Source organism: Fistularia commersonii, chromosome 23 (genome assembly GCF_037954325.1).
Source record: "Fistularia commersonii isolate RoL2024-O1a breed Wild chromosome 23, RoL_Fcom_v1.0, whole genome shotgun sequence".
Taxonomy (NCBI): domain Eukaryota; kingdom Metazoa; phylum Chordata; class Actinopteri; order Syngnathiformes; family Fistulariidae; genus Fistularia; species Fistularia commersonii.
Window position 1 is genome coordinate 2,154,647 of NC_141306.1, and position 15,100 is coordinate 2,169,746.

Sequence of the window (15,100 nt, forward strand, 5' to 3'; positions counted from 1 at the left end):
TCATAACGCTGAATGATTGGGTGAATGTCTGTATGAGGTGAACAAGTGAATAATTGCGTGTTTGTTTATATGATGGATAAATGAGTGAATGCTTGTTTTTCTACATGAAACTTTTCTACATGAATAACAACAATAAAGATAATATAGAATAACCAACCAATACAGTGCTGATGCTAACCACAACAGCGCGAACACCAACCACAACAGCACTAACGCCAACCATAACAGCGCTAACGCCAACAGCACTAACGCTAACCACAACAGCACTGATGCCAACCACAACAGCCCTAATGCTAACCACAACAGCGCTAATGCCAACCATGATAAGCGTGAATGGCAACCATAACAGCCCTAACGCTAACCACAACAGCGCTAACATTAACCATAACAGCGCAAACGGCAACCACAACAGCGCAAAAGCTAACCATAATAGTGCTAACGGCAATCACAACAGCATGAATGCCAACCACAAGGCACTAACGCTAACCATAACAGCGCTAACGCCAACAGCACTAACGCTAACCACAACAGCACTGATGCCAACCACAACAGCCCTAATGCTAACCACAACAGCGCTATTGCCAACCATGATAAGCGTGAATGGCAACCATAACAGCCCTAACGCTAACCACAACAGCGCTAACATTAACCATAACAGCGCAAACGGCAACCACAACAGCGCAAAAGCTAACCATAATAGTGCTAACGGCAATCACAACAGCATGAATGCCAACCACAAGGCACTAACGCTAACCATAACAGCTCTAAAGCCAACCATAACAGCGCTAACGGGAACCACAACAGCACTAACATTAACCGGAACAGCACTAACTATAGCCACAACAGCCCTAATGCTAACCATATCAGCACTAAAGCCAACCACAACAGCGCTAACGGCAACCACAACAGAGCTAATGCCAACTACAACACCCTAATGCTAACCACAACAGCACTATCATTAACCATAACAGCGCTACCGGCAACCACAACAGTGCTAAAGCTAACCATAATAGCTCTAACGCCAATCACAACATGATGAATGCCAACCACAACAGCCCTAACGCTAACCATATCAGCACTAAAGCCAACCACAACAGCGCCAACGCTAACCACAACAGTGCTAATGCCAACCACAACAGCACTAACATTAACCATAACAGCGCAAACAGCAACCACAACAGAGCTAATGCCAACCACACCAGCACTAACATTAACCATAACAGCGCAAACAGCAACCACAACAGAGCTAATGCCAACCACACCAGCACTAACATTAACCATAACAGCGCTAACAGCAACCACAACAGTGCTAATGCCAACCACAACAGCGCTAACATTAACCATAACAGCGCGAACAGCAACCACAACAGAGCTAATGCTAACCACACCAGTACTAACATTAACCATAACAGCGCTAACAGCAACCACAACAGTGCTAAAGCTAACCACAATAGCGCTAACGCCAATCACAACAGCATGAATGCCAACCACAACAGCGCTAATACCCACCATAACAGCGATATTCCATCATTTCAGTATGTTAAAGCTCCTTTAAATGATAAATGACCATCAGGGTCATTTGAGAATTAAACAAAACGTCGCTCAGCGTGACGCCTCAGCGTTGGCGAGCCGGAACGGGATGTATCTGGGCTAGCGCTCGGCCCTGTGGCGGACGCTCAGGGAGGTGGATATATATCTACCAGACATGTTGGAGTGGAGGTGGGAAGCGCCTACGGGAGGAGGGGGTGCACATCTGCAACGTGTGTGTGTGTGTGTGTGTGTGTGTGTTGTTCAGGGAGGCGGCGAAAGGAGGGGCGGAGTTATCGATCCTGAGCATCTCTTTGAAGTGAACACGGTTCGAGATGAAAACGCGTCTTTAAGGAGAAGAAGCGTCTCCAGGGGCGACGCCTTCCTCCTCCTCCGTCAGCCATCTGTTGGATCTCACTCCGTCTGAACACCCGCGGCCGGAGAAGATCCAGACTTTTCCGTTTCCCGGGTCACATTCTTCGCCGTCAAAAAAACGCCTCGGGGTCGATACCACATGACGCAAATAAACGGGCGTCAGATGTGACGCTGATGACACTGAGATCGGTGTGATAAATAAGCTAAATAAATTTCCAAGCACCTTTGTTGATATTTGCGTCAAATAGAATAAAGATCTCAATTACTAAGACTCTCTTTAGACTGAACACACACACATACACACACACGTTAATACATATAAATATGTATAATACTATAGACTATAGCTGGTCCCACTAAACATGTTTCAAAACATCCAATTTAAAATTAATAAACAAGAAACAACTACAACATAAATGAAAACAACAAAATAGCAATAATAATAATATAATGGTGAAACAAACAGCATGATCGAATGCATGAATAAATCATAAAACAATAAATAACAAAATAAAAAACTGTAACATTAATGATTAAATAACAGCAATAGTGATATAAAACAGCTGAATGAATGAAAAAATAAAAGCCAAAAAATATATTAGAATAACATGTCATTATTCTTATAATTAACTTTGACACATTAATTTTATTGTATTTCTTAAACTTTGACACTTTATATTTTTTATTGTATTTCTTATTCTCCCTCCTTCCTACTATTATTTATTATTGTTATGTTTTGCTGGGAACTCTGGCACAACAACTTCCTTCGGGATAAATAAAGTTGTTCTTATCTTATCTTATCTTATCTTGTCTTATCTTATCTTATCTTATCTTGTCTTATCTTAATTCTTATCATTAGATTCTCATTATTATTATCATTATTACCACTAATTTTATTATTGTTGTTGTGTTAGTTATTATTTTATGAATGAAATAGCTGGATGGATGAATGAATGAATGAATGAATGAATGAATGAATGAATGAATAAATGAATGAATGGATAGATGGCCATTACTCAGCAAACAATCACCCATTTTTGGATAAAATCTGCATAAATTAAAAATGAATGTCTTATGGCCTTGCAGGAGGTTCACTTTAAACGCCATTGCCGGCCAGAATCAGGATTTGGCCGAACAGGAAGTCAATTAAAGGAGTAAACAGGCGAACGTTGCCCTGCAGTGAAGCGTTTTAAACTTGGCGTTTTATTTGCTTTTCATTTGCCGTCATATGTTCACCAGATTTTCCATCACTGGCGGATCCACGGAGGCTCCTCTAATTGCCGCCTTCAGTTTGGACTTTGCAACCCCGACAAAATCCCCGACATCTCGATGAGCCCGATGTCTAATATTTACCCGACATGAACGACAGACGCACTCCTTTAATTACACTTTTCTGGAAAGTCAATTCACGTTCGCAAAGCCAATGAAGGAGAATAGAGGAAATGGTTGTGGCAACGGGAAAAACTACTATATTAATAAGGGAAAAATAAATAATACTCACCTACAAATGTTATTAAAAAATCAAAATATATTGAATCATAACTAACTAATTAAAACATGTTTAAAAGTATTTCCCCCCCAAAATTATATGTGAATACTATTTTTTGACACATAAAATTATTACTTATACAGGTATAAAAAATTGATCTTATTTAAAGAAATATATAAAAAAAATTAAATCAAATTTCAATATGTTAAATATGAATATACTATTTCATACAGTAGAAATAAAGAAAACACATTTTGAAAAATATAAAGATCTCAATTTTTTTAAAATAATCAAATTAATTTTATCTACTTTACTAACAACACAGAGTTTTTATATTTTTCAGCTTATATTTTTTTATATTTTTCAAGGTTTGAATGGGACTTTCTCCTTTCAAATTATAGTTTATCAATATCAAATCAATTCCATTCCAATTCCAGCATTCAGTGTCTCACAGTAGCTATAGATACAATTCATATGTACATAAATGTAATAAATAAATATTGTATTTTTTTTTTCATTTTTTCAAGATTTTTAATGAGACTGTCTTCCCCTTATAGAATGTGACAATTCATCAATATCCGATCAATTCCATTCCAAAGTAATGATATTTGATTTGAAGCAACATACTGTGTCTCTGCTTAAGCATCATAGTAGCTAAAAATACTATTTATAAATTAATTGAAAAAATAAAATATAAAAAAATTTAATTTAAAAATAACAAATATATATATATAATAAATTTTTAAATAATCAAATTAATTTTATCTACTTTACTAACAACACAGAGTTTTTATATTTTTCAGCTTATATTTTTTTATATTTTTCAAGGTTTGAATGGGACTTTCTCCTTTCAAATTATAGTTTATCAATATCAAATCAATTCCATTCCAATTCCAGCATTCAGTGTCTCACAGTAGCTATAGATACAATTCATATGTACATAAATGTAATAAATAAATATTGTATTTTTTTTTTCATTTTTTCAAGATTTTTAATGAGACTGTCTTCCCCTTATAGAATGTGACAATTCATCAATATCCGATCAATTCCATTCCAAAGTAATGATATTTGATTTGAAGCAACATACTGTGTCTCTGCTTAAGCATCATAGTAGCTAAAAATACTATTTATAAATTAACTGAAAAAATAAAATATAAAAAAATTTAATTTAAAAATAACAAATATATATATATAATAAATTTATATATATTTTTTTCTTTATTTATGCTCTCTATGAATTCTTTAAGAAACTAAAATAAAAAAATAAAAAAAATAGAAAAATAACAAATAACAAATATATATATATACACAGTATATCGGTGTGTCTCTCGAGCATCCCAATCCCAGTAGCATGTTGCTTATACTGAACATCTGATCAACTCCGGCGACCTCCCGGGATCACGCTCATCAGCTTCACGCCTACAAACACGGCGGCGAGGACGACAAAAACAAAAAACGCCTTTTCTTGTCTCCTATTTCGCTGCTCGACCGCTGCGAGATAATAATTTTAAAGACATTTAAAGCCTTTTTTTTCCCCCCGTCTTGTGTAATAACGCGCGTCTTCTGAGGCGAGATTAAAGCGTACACTTGAAAAACATCCATCAGGGCCGAGCGAGCGTCTGAGCGAGCGTCTGACCGAGCGTCTGAGCGAGCGTCTGACCGAGCGTCTGCCTCCAGCAACAGCCAGGACGTCTTTGCCTCAGTATCAGACACTGAGTCAGAGAATCCCATTACAGCTCGCAGCATTACGGCCCACTTTCAGGCCAATTTAAGTGAATGACTGCCCACTATCATACTTTACTCTCTGCAGACAGGATTCCAAAAAAAAAACAAAAAGAGAGAGAGAGAGAGAGAGAGGGGGGTAAGGCTGAAGATTTTTTAAAACTTGATATGAAACGTGGCTGGAAAAAGGTCAGGGTCTTGTTGATGTGGATGCAAAGAAAAGGAAAATAAAAAGTAAAGAAAAACAAACCCCAAACTGAATGTTATGAAAATGTTCCACATCGGATTTTTCACAAGTTCTTTGAATTTTGGTTAAAAAAATAATTATCAACTTTTACAATAATAATAATAATAATAATAATAATAATGCTATCAATTATAATAACAATAATAACAATAATAACAATAATAACAATAATAACAATAATAACATGAATAACAAGAATGATAATGATAATAATAATAATAACAATAATGTATTATTATTAATTATCCGTTATTATTATTTTTATTATCATTATTGTTATTATTATTATTATCATTGTTGTTTTCTTAGTTATTATTGATAATAGTCATTATTATTATTATTATCATTATTATTATTATTATTATTATTATTATTATATTGTGGGTCAGTTGGTTGTGTGGGCCAGTTGGAAGGTTGGTTAATTAATTTCCTGGTTTCTTCCTATAATTCTAATAATAATAAAGCAAAATAATCAACATAATGATATTAATTTCATAATCATCATAAAAATTGAAAATCGTATGATGTCAACTGAATGAAATTCATTTCCAGTTCCCATGATTTCAAAAAGTTATAATAATAACGATAATACTAATAATATTATTATTATTATTATTATTATTATTGTTACAGCAAATCATTACATGTCTATCTGACAGCCTCACCCAATAATATAGTGAATGTAATAAATCAATCAATAAATGAAAATATTAATGACAGACTGAATCAATAACGCTATTAGCAAACTCAAATGAATAAAACTCTCAGTCCTCCAGGTCACCGGTAATCGTTGTAAATCGTAGCAAACTGTCTGCTAGCGGCGTTTTGCTAGTCCGTCTGTTGTTCCAACAAGTGCCATATCGTGGTCACGTTTTTTCAGAAAAATAATAAAAAAAGGAGGAACACGTTGATGTTTAGCTGGTATCTCCGAGAAATGACACCCACTCACCACTGCCAAGATTGACGATTGGATAGCAGAATTCTGTACTCTCGTGCTAGCGTTGTTGTTAGCGCCCCTTATTGTTAGCGTTGTCGTTAGCTCCTCTAATTGTTAGTGTTGCTGTTAGCTCCCCTTATTGTTAGTGTTGTTGTTAGCGTCCCTCATTGTTAGTGTTGTTGTTAGCGCCCCTCATTGTTAGCGTTGTTGTTAGCGCCTCTTATTGTTAGCGTTGTCGTTAGCTCCTCTTGTTCATGAACCCGTTTTATCCGCTGCTTTTTTTTTTTTTTTTTTTTTGTGCAGATCCAAACGGATTCATCACCTTTGCCATTTCACTTTCACTCGAGTCGGACGGATTATGAGGTGCGCGCATTGTTTTTTTTTTTTTTTTGTGCTGTATTTCTTTAGGGCTCGTAAAAAAAAAAAAGACCAACAAGCCCTTTGTGACTAATTCAGAGGCGATACAAAGAAAACGTATGCTGGAGCCTCTCACTTTGACAGGTCTGAGAGGCATCAAGGCTTTCTTTTCTTTTTTTTCTGGTATCTCCTTCCCTTTGTTCGATGCTCAGCCGAGCTTGAGCTTCAAGGTAACGTTGAAACAACCCCCAGCGGTGAACGATAACCTCGGCGTAGCTGCTGCACGCCAATCTTTGCCTTGACGTTCCTCCATTGTTCTCGATGGTAAACGTGCACTCCAGAAGCGCTGAAGTTCACTCGAGAATTATTTAGCGTCTATTAACCAAATTGCAAAAAATCGTACGCCTGATCGATCGGAAGGGATATGATTTAGAAAACCGGGAGATGAATTATAGCTTGAAGATCGCTCTGAGAATTTAAACTAAACCTGCTAATTCCATCTTAGAATGCCTTGAAGGAAGGTCCGTGGACACTTTCAGGCAGCAAAGTTCCAAGAACTCAATTCTAAGAATCGCCCTGCTTCGATTTCATTGTTGAGAATTGTTTTAGTTTGGCATTCAGCTGCAACACAAGCATCTACAACATGCACTTTTAGTGCAACACTGAAGGCAAACCACCAAAGAAGAAGAAGAAGAAGAAGAAGAAGAAGACATGGACAAGGCGGAGGTGGAAGCTGCGAACAGCGATTAACTATCAGAAGAATCTAGATGTTTTTATCTTCTCCCTGCAGAAGTTGCCATACGAAAACTCCTGTTAGCCGTTCGTTAAATGCCTGTTTATTTTGCCGAAAATGCTGATGTCCCTCTGCGAGTTCGGTATCACGCCGGAAGAGCCTTATTTCAAAGACCTAAAAAGATTATTAGCACAATGTTGAAAAAAAACTGTAAAAGTTCTTGCTAACACTCTTTTTGCGGTTCTTTAAAACCACCAGCTGGAAGATTTTGGGTGAAACTAGGATATTCAAACATTCACAAAATGATGTAAATATCACGTGAGTGTTACTCAGACTGAGACAAGCTTGGATAAAAAAAAAAAAAAAAAAAAAAAGTGCATTTTTTTTGGCATGGAAGTTAATTTAAGATGCAGCTAGCCAAGAACTCCACATACAATCAATCATCAATCTTTCCCCATATTGATTCTTGCAGGATTCTGCCTCCATAACAAGAACTCAGACACCTAGAAGAGCATTAGGGACCCTCTGAAAGGTTTGGGGAACATTGACGCGGGAGGTCTGACCTTGCTTCTGTACAGTTGATAGCCTTCCCGGGATTATTCCTCTCTCTTACCCGCAACCGCAATCCAATTAAGCCGGGAAAACATCTCGCTCTTTTTTTCCCCCACAGAGGGAGTCATCACACCTGAGTGAGTGCGTAAACAAGACCAAACAACGCCACAACATACGCCATCGGTCACAAGCCTGCTTTTTCAACCCCCGCCTCCGAGGGAAGGGTGGTGGTGGTGGTGGTGGTGGGGCGCGAGTTGAGCCGGGGGGTTTCGAGGAGGCGAGCGGACGACCCGAGGAAAGGGTTTTCCAGGAGGCGAAAATCAATGTTAATCTGAGGCCACCTGGGCGTGTAAACAGAGCCGTAATGGAAGTGTATACACCCACACACTGCGGTAACACAAACACGCCCGCAGGAACAAGCAACACTCCCACCCGACGGACACACACACAGGCCGGAGATCACGGCGGTGAAGGTTTTCTGTCTGTGGCGCTTAAAATAGATTTAGCCCATCCAAATAGAGAGGATAAGATAGAGGAGATGTTTTCAGAAGGTGCGATGAGAGCATCTAGACCAGTGGTTCTTAACCTGGGTTCGATCGAACCCCAGGGGTTCGGTGGGTCAGTCTCAGGGGTTCGGCGGAGGTCAAGACACACATTGGTGATGACATCACTGGCCGCAGGTGATCACGCTACGTAGCTTAGCCTATCCGTGCTGCGGGGATTTTGGCGCGCTCAGTTGTAGTAACTTGTGACTGTCGTGATAGTACGTCATGTGATTTCTTTCTTAATATTTTAATCCCTTCGTACTAATTATGTCGGGCAAAAAAAGAAAGCGGTCGGAAGAACACGTACAATACGGATTCACATGTATGACGGAACGGGATTGGAATCGATGTCCTAACTGCATGATTTAGAATGACAAGATGAGCGATTCTAGTCCAGCACCGGCAAAACTAAGGGAAGGCTTCCTTCAGCTGCATGGAGATGGGAACTACAAGAACATAGCGCTTGCTGAATTCAAGGTGAAGGGAGCCAGATTCGATGAAAAGGCTACTCTGCCTGTTCTTTGTACCCATCAACGAACCGATCCTCGATCCAATAAAGAAGGGTTCGGTAAATGCGCATGTAAAACAGGTGGGGTTCAGAACCTCCAACAAGGTTAAGAACCACTGATCTAGACACTCCGGTGTTCTGTTTTTTGGGGGTCGGTATGCTTGGGGAAGATCCTTGTTCTGTGCCATTTTTTTGGAGAGGAGTTGATTTGAGGCTCAGATAGGAGTTGCAGGAGAGCCCGAGGTTTGCAATGGTGGTATGAATGCTAGCTTAACCCACATGCGATCTTAGCATTGTGTTTACTCCCCTTGGCCTATGGGTCAAAAATGACCCATAAGACAATATTTGTACCCTAGTGTACAGCCCACATGGAAACATAAACAAAAAAAGAAATATCACTTTTTCTTATTATGGGGTCTCTTTAGGAAAAGTCATAAAATTTCAAGTTGGAAAAAAATACATTGAGCTGTTTTTTCTACAGTAGGTCACTTTTGACCCGCAAGACAACACAAGGGTTAAGTGCAGGATAGCATCGCAAATTTGGGACTGCACAACAAGAAGGAGATTCGCGGATTTTGTTCTTGGACAGAATTACGCAGCAGAATCCAGGTAGCGGTCCTCAGCTGGAGCAAAGGTGGAGCGCCGTCTCCGGGTCGGGGATGACTTCCCACCATAAGTAACTCAGGGTCTCCGGTAATGGGGACTCTCCAGGGGTCAGTTGAGGTGACAAGAGAGCTGAGCCAAAAGGCAAAACTCTTGATTTACCGGTTGAACTATGCCGCGATCCTCAGGAGGACACGGATACAAGGGAGTTGCCCCTACAGGACAGTCCGGTCTCCTACTTAGACAGGGTGAAGAGCTTGACCATCTGGGAGGGGCTCAGAGTTGGACTTCTGCTCCTCCAGCATACAGAGGAGAAAGATGAAGAAGCCGGAGCTTCTGGTCAGGATGGACGCCTCCCTGATGGTGTGATCTTGGGAGGTCCCACCAGGAGTGAGGCCCGGGAGAAGACACCGGACACCCCGGAAGGACTGTGTTTCCTTTCCACCTCTGTTCGTCCAGTTGCACTGGCTACCAGTAGCTGCCAGGATCAAGCACAAGGTCCTGACCCTGGGATTCAAAACCACCTCAGGAACAGGACCAGCATATCTGAACGAAATGATAAGACCTTACGTTCCCGGCAGAGAGCTGCGTTCCTCTAATTCAAACCTACTAGCAGTACCTTTTGCTCGCTCTGAGCGATCTCAGGCAAAACTGTTCTCAGTTCTATTACCTCAGTGGTGGAACAAACTTCCGGAAGCAACAAGACTAGCATCATCTCTCTCAACCTTCAAGAAACAGGTAAAAACGTTTCTCTTTCAGGACTTTTACTGCGCTGATGCCCCAGATCAGGTTAGGAAACAAGTTAGGCTATGCAGTGTGTGTGTGTGTGTGTGTGTATGTTTGTGTATGTCTTTGTCAAGGAAGTAGCCTGAGGAAAGGGAAGTCTATGTATTGATGGCTGGATGGGGCAAAAAATGCAGGACACCTTGTTGAGCCGCATTTTGTAATAACGGTGCATTTTGTAATAAACGTCCAAAATGTAATATCTTTTTCATTTCATTTTGTAATAAAGCCGCATTTTGTAATAAACTGCCCCAACGCATTTTGTAATAAATTTTGTCGCATTATGAAATAAGTTATTACATTTTGAGAAGATTATTACAAAATGCACTTGCAACTTTTTTTATTCTCTAGGAAATGTAATAACATGGAATTTATAGAATATTCTCTGTTAATGCAACCTTTGAATAGTGCACTGATAGTAATTGCTAAGTACTGCTACTAGGCTAATACAGTGATACTAATAATAGGCCTACCTTTTACAAATACTTTTAAGTAAAATAAAATACAATTAACAAACTTATGCTTTAGAATTGTTATTGCATAATGCACCATGTTATTACATTTCCTAGAAAATAAAAAAAGTTGCAAGTGCATTTTGTAATAATCTTCTCAATATGTAATAACTTATTACATAATGCGGCAAAATTTATTACAAAATGTGTTGGGGCAGTATATATATATATATTAAAATAAATATATTATATTTTAAAATAAAATACAATTAACAAACTTATGCTTTAGAATTGTTATTACATAATGCACCATGTTATTACATGTTATTACATGTTATTACATGTATTACATTTTCATGTTATTACATTATTACAGTTCCTAGAAAATAAAAAAAGCTGCAAGTGCATTTTGTAATAATCTTCTCAATATGTACTAACTTATTACATAATGCGGCAAAATGTATTACAAAATGCGTTGGGGGCAGTTTATTACAAAATGCGGCTTTATTACAAAATACGGCTTTATTACAAAATGAAATGAAATAGTTATTACATTTTTGGACGTTTATTACAAAATGCACTGTTATTACAAAATGCGGCTCAACACACCCATACCCATAATTCCAGATAGGAAAACATGTTGGTTGTCTACATGTCTACATACACAGTATTGTCTACATGGCGGCCTTGAAGAAGCTGAAGAGAGATTCAGGTAACGAGGACGGAGAAAGAGGTCAGACGAGTTCACGTTCGAGCCTTCGGCTAATGTCAGGCCCGGTTACGGCGCATGCTAACGGCAGACCCACACATGTACACAACCGCACATGTACGCTACGGCAAACGCAGCAGCCTAAGGGATAAAGATTTTTTTTTGCTTCCCCGAATGAATTAATCAACAACGCAGCGGCTCGGCGGAGAGAATCCCGCCTAGACAAAGAATCGCTGAAGAAGATAAAGAAATAAAAATAATTAAATGGATGTGTAAAACAAATAGCCAATTTGAATTTAAGTAACGGATTTGCGGAGCGGGAACCAGCTGGGAACTTTTCCAAATACGGGTTTGTTACCATCTAAAACTAAATATTATTTCGTGGGCGGTGGAAAGACAGCACACACACACACACACACACAACGCTTTGGATGTGTGTTAATCACACACATTTTAGCGCAGAGAGATGGATCGGCTGTAAGCTTCGTGATTAAACCCTGGTAATTCGATCGTGGGAGTCCCGTAGGTCAGACGGGTTGAAGGATCGCGAGTCAACTCTCTGTTTTGTTTTGTGATTTGGACATTGTGGTTGCGGCTGGAGGTGACTGGACAAGAGTGATGGAAGCCTGGGGCCGGTATAAATCTTAGGATATACTCAGGGTGGAGAGGAAAGGGCCTCAATGAGGAGGACGTCAAGATACATGGAAATCAAAGTCCTAAAAAAACAGACCTGAGTCCGACATGAATACTGACACAGCACGAGCAAAAGTTTAGTACTACGACTCAGAACACCAGTCTGGGACTACGGAACAGGAAGAACCAGAACTATGAACCAGGGCTACCAACTAGGGCTACCAACCAGGGCTACCAACTAGGGCTACCAACCAGGGCTACCAACTAGGGCTATGAACCATGACTACCAATCCAAACTACACATCAAGACTACAAACCAATACTACTGTATAAACCAAAACTACAATCCAGGACTACAGAACAGGACTACGAATTAGAACTACGAACCAGTGCTACTAACCAGGGCTACCAACTAGGGCTATGAACCACGGCTACCGACCATAACTACAAATCAAGACTACAAACCAGTACTATAAAGCAGAACTACAATCCAGGACTACAAATTAGAACTACAAACCAGGGCCAACAACTAGGGCTACGAACCACGGCTACCAACCCAAACTATAAATCAAGACTACCGTAATTTCTGGACTATTGAGCGCACCTCAATATAAGGCGCACCGGCTAGCCGATCGCTATCTCGCGCTTCCTCCTGCGCACTAATACCGTCAAAGTCGTCTTCTTCGGTGTCGGAGTTGAACGGACTCAGAATTTCTTGGTCGTTTCATCGATCCGATGTGACGAGGATAAATGTTTTAGCGGCGTGAAGCTCGTTAGCCCCCCCCCCCCAAAAAAAAGTCCATATATTAGCCGCAGCGTTGTTTACTTGAAAAAAGTCGCGGCTTATCATCCGGAAATTACGGTACATACCAGAACTACGAACCAGAACTACAATCCAGGACTACGGAACAGTACTACAAATTAGAACTACGAACCAGGGCCACAAACCAGGGCTATGAACCACAGCTACGAACCCAAACTACAAATTAAGACTACAAACCAGTGCTACGAACCAGTACTATAAACTAAAACTAAAATCCAGGACTACGGAACAGGACTACAAATTAGAACTACAAATCAGGGCCACCAACCAGGCCTACGAACCACGGCTACAAACCCAAACTACAAAGTAAGATTGCAAACCAGTACTACGATCCAGAACTACAGTCCAGGACTACGAATTAGAACTAAGAACCACGGCTACGAACCCAAACTGCAAATCAAGACTACGGACCAGTACTACGAACCAGAACTACAGTCCAGGACTGTGAACCAGGGCGAGGAACCAGGACAAAGTGACCCCCACTGAACGAGTCACACAGCATATGTATGCTCGACAGGAGGGATCAGGTGGGGACGATTAAATAAAGGGTCTTAGGAGGGGGAACCAGATGCAGATGGCTGACATGATGAACATCCAGGACAATCGAAAGCGCAGGGTTTTCCATGTCGAGGAGCCGCTTGTATGAAAGTCGTTGTGGAAAGTGGAAGTTTTCTCAGTTCCTGCTGATTACATCTGAAAGCAGATGTGGAGTCCTCGGAAGAGCGGCCTCCAGCCTCAAGAACAAGGAGGGACGGAAGTGCGAAATGTTGGACTTTGAGCCATGACAACTTTTCTCTATCCCGCCTCCGTCAGACTCCTAAACCGCCGACAGGGATTCACAACCTTGGACGACTTCTGGACAAGCAGCTTCGATCGACTGCTAGCACTTCAATTTTGAGAATCATCGCTGACAGTGCACAACAGTCTCCGAACTTTTCAAACAGCCACAAGCTACCTCACGAAGTTCACTGATTGCCCCTGCGCTCCACTCTTTACCTTTTCAATTAGTTGTTTCAATTTGCACACTGCTGACCCTGGCAGTAAAGTCCAGAAACTGGGATGTTTTCCCATCAATCAGATCTCTAATGTGTTGATGCTAAATGTACCAATCTCACATTTGACCCTGATAAAAGATGAAGAAAAGGTTATTTCTAATCACAGCAGTTTTTGGGGTGTCTTACTCGGGTATATACCTCTCTTGACAAGATGATGGAAAAGGTTTTTCTTTTGGTTGAAAAAGCGGTACATTAAAAACCAACCAAACTAAGAACCACTTGAGGCTGAATGTCAGCAAGACCGGGGAGATGGTGATCAAATTCAGGCCGGCACAGCCTCTACAAATCAGGGCTAAGCTACTGGAGATGGTTGAGGACTATAACTTCCTGGTTGTCGTGATTGACAACGGACTGGACTGAAGATCCAACACTGTGAACAGGAAAGGATCTAATGTATGCAGCAAGATGTTGGAGATCTTCTACCAGTCTGTTGTCTCCAGTGTGATCTTTGGTGCACTTGTATGCCCGGGGAGCAGCATTGGAGCAAGAGACTCCTACAGAGTAGACGGGGTCATCAGGAGAGCTGGTTCTGTGACCGACGGTTGAGAAACTTGTCCATCACGGATGATCTGGACCAATACCTCCTGGACACCGGAGCTGCTCCTCCAGCAGATAACCCTAACAACTCCGCCGTCCAACAAAAAGGTACCGATCTTGTACAATAACTCACCCTAATCAGTTACTGCACTACTTCCCATCTCCACTTTGCTCATAACGCATTCCTGTATACTGGTAAATATAGAGACTTTTTTTTTTATTCTACTTTATACCTTTACACTTTGGAGTTTATGTATTTCTTCTTATTCTTTTTTTAATCTATTTATTTATTTTTTATTGTACTTTCCCCCTGAAATAAACCCAGCATGGATGAACCATGAGCAGTTGGCCGCCATCTAGAGCGATTAGGTCAGGGGGAAAATAAATTATAAATATTTAATTGAAGTGTATTTCATTTGTGTTAATTCCTTTTTTTTAACTTTTAGTTCTAAGTTGGAAGATTATTGTGATCTTGAAATATTAAATAAAATTATATTTATTATTTTTCGCCGC

General features: G+C 40.1%; 1 protein-coding gene across 1 annotated transcript in view; it reads right to left on the reverse strand.

The window, feature by feature from the left end:
* Positions 1 to 15,100, reverse strand: part of LOC147220610 (netrin receptor DCC-like) — a 73,331-nt gene that overhangs the window by 16,957 nt on the left and 41,274 nt on the right. The window lies entirely within an intron of this gene.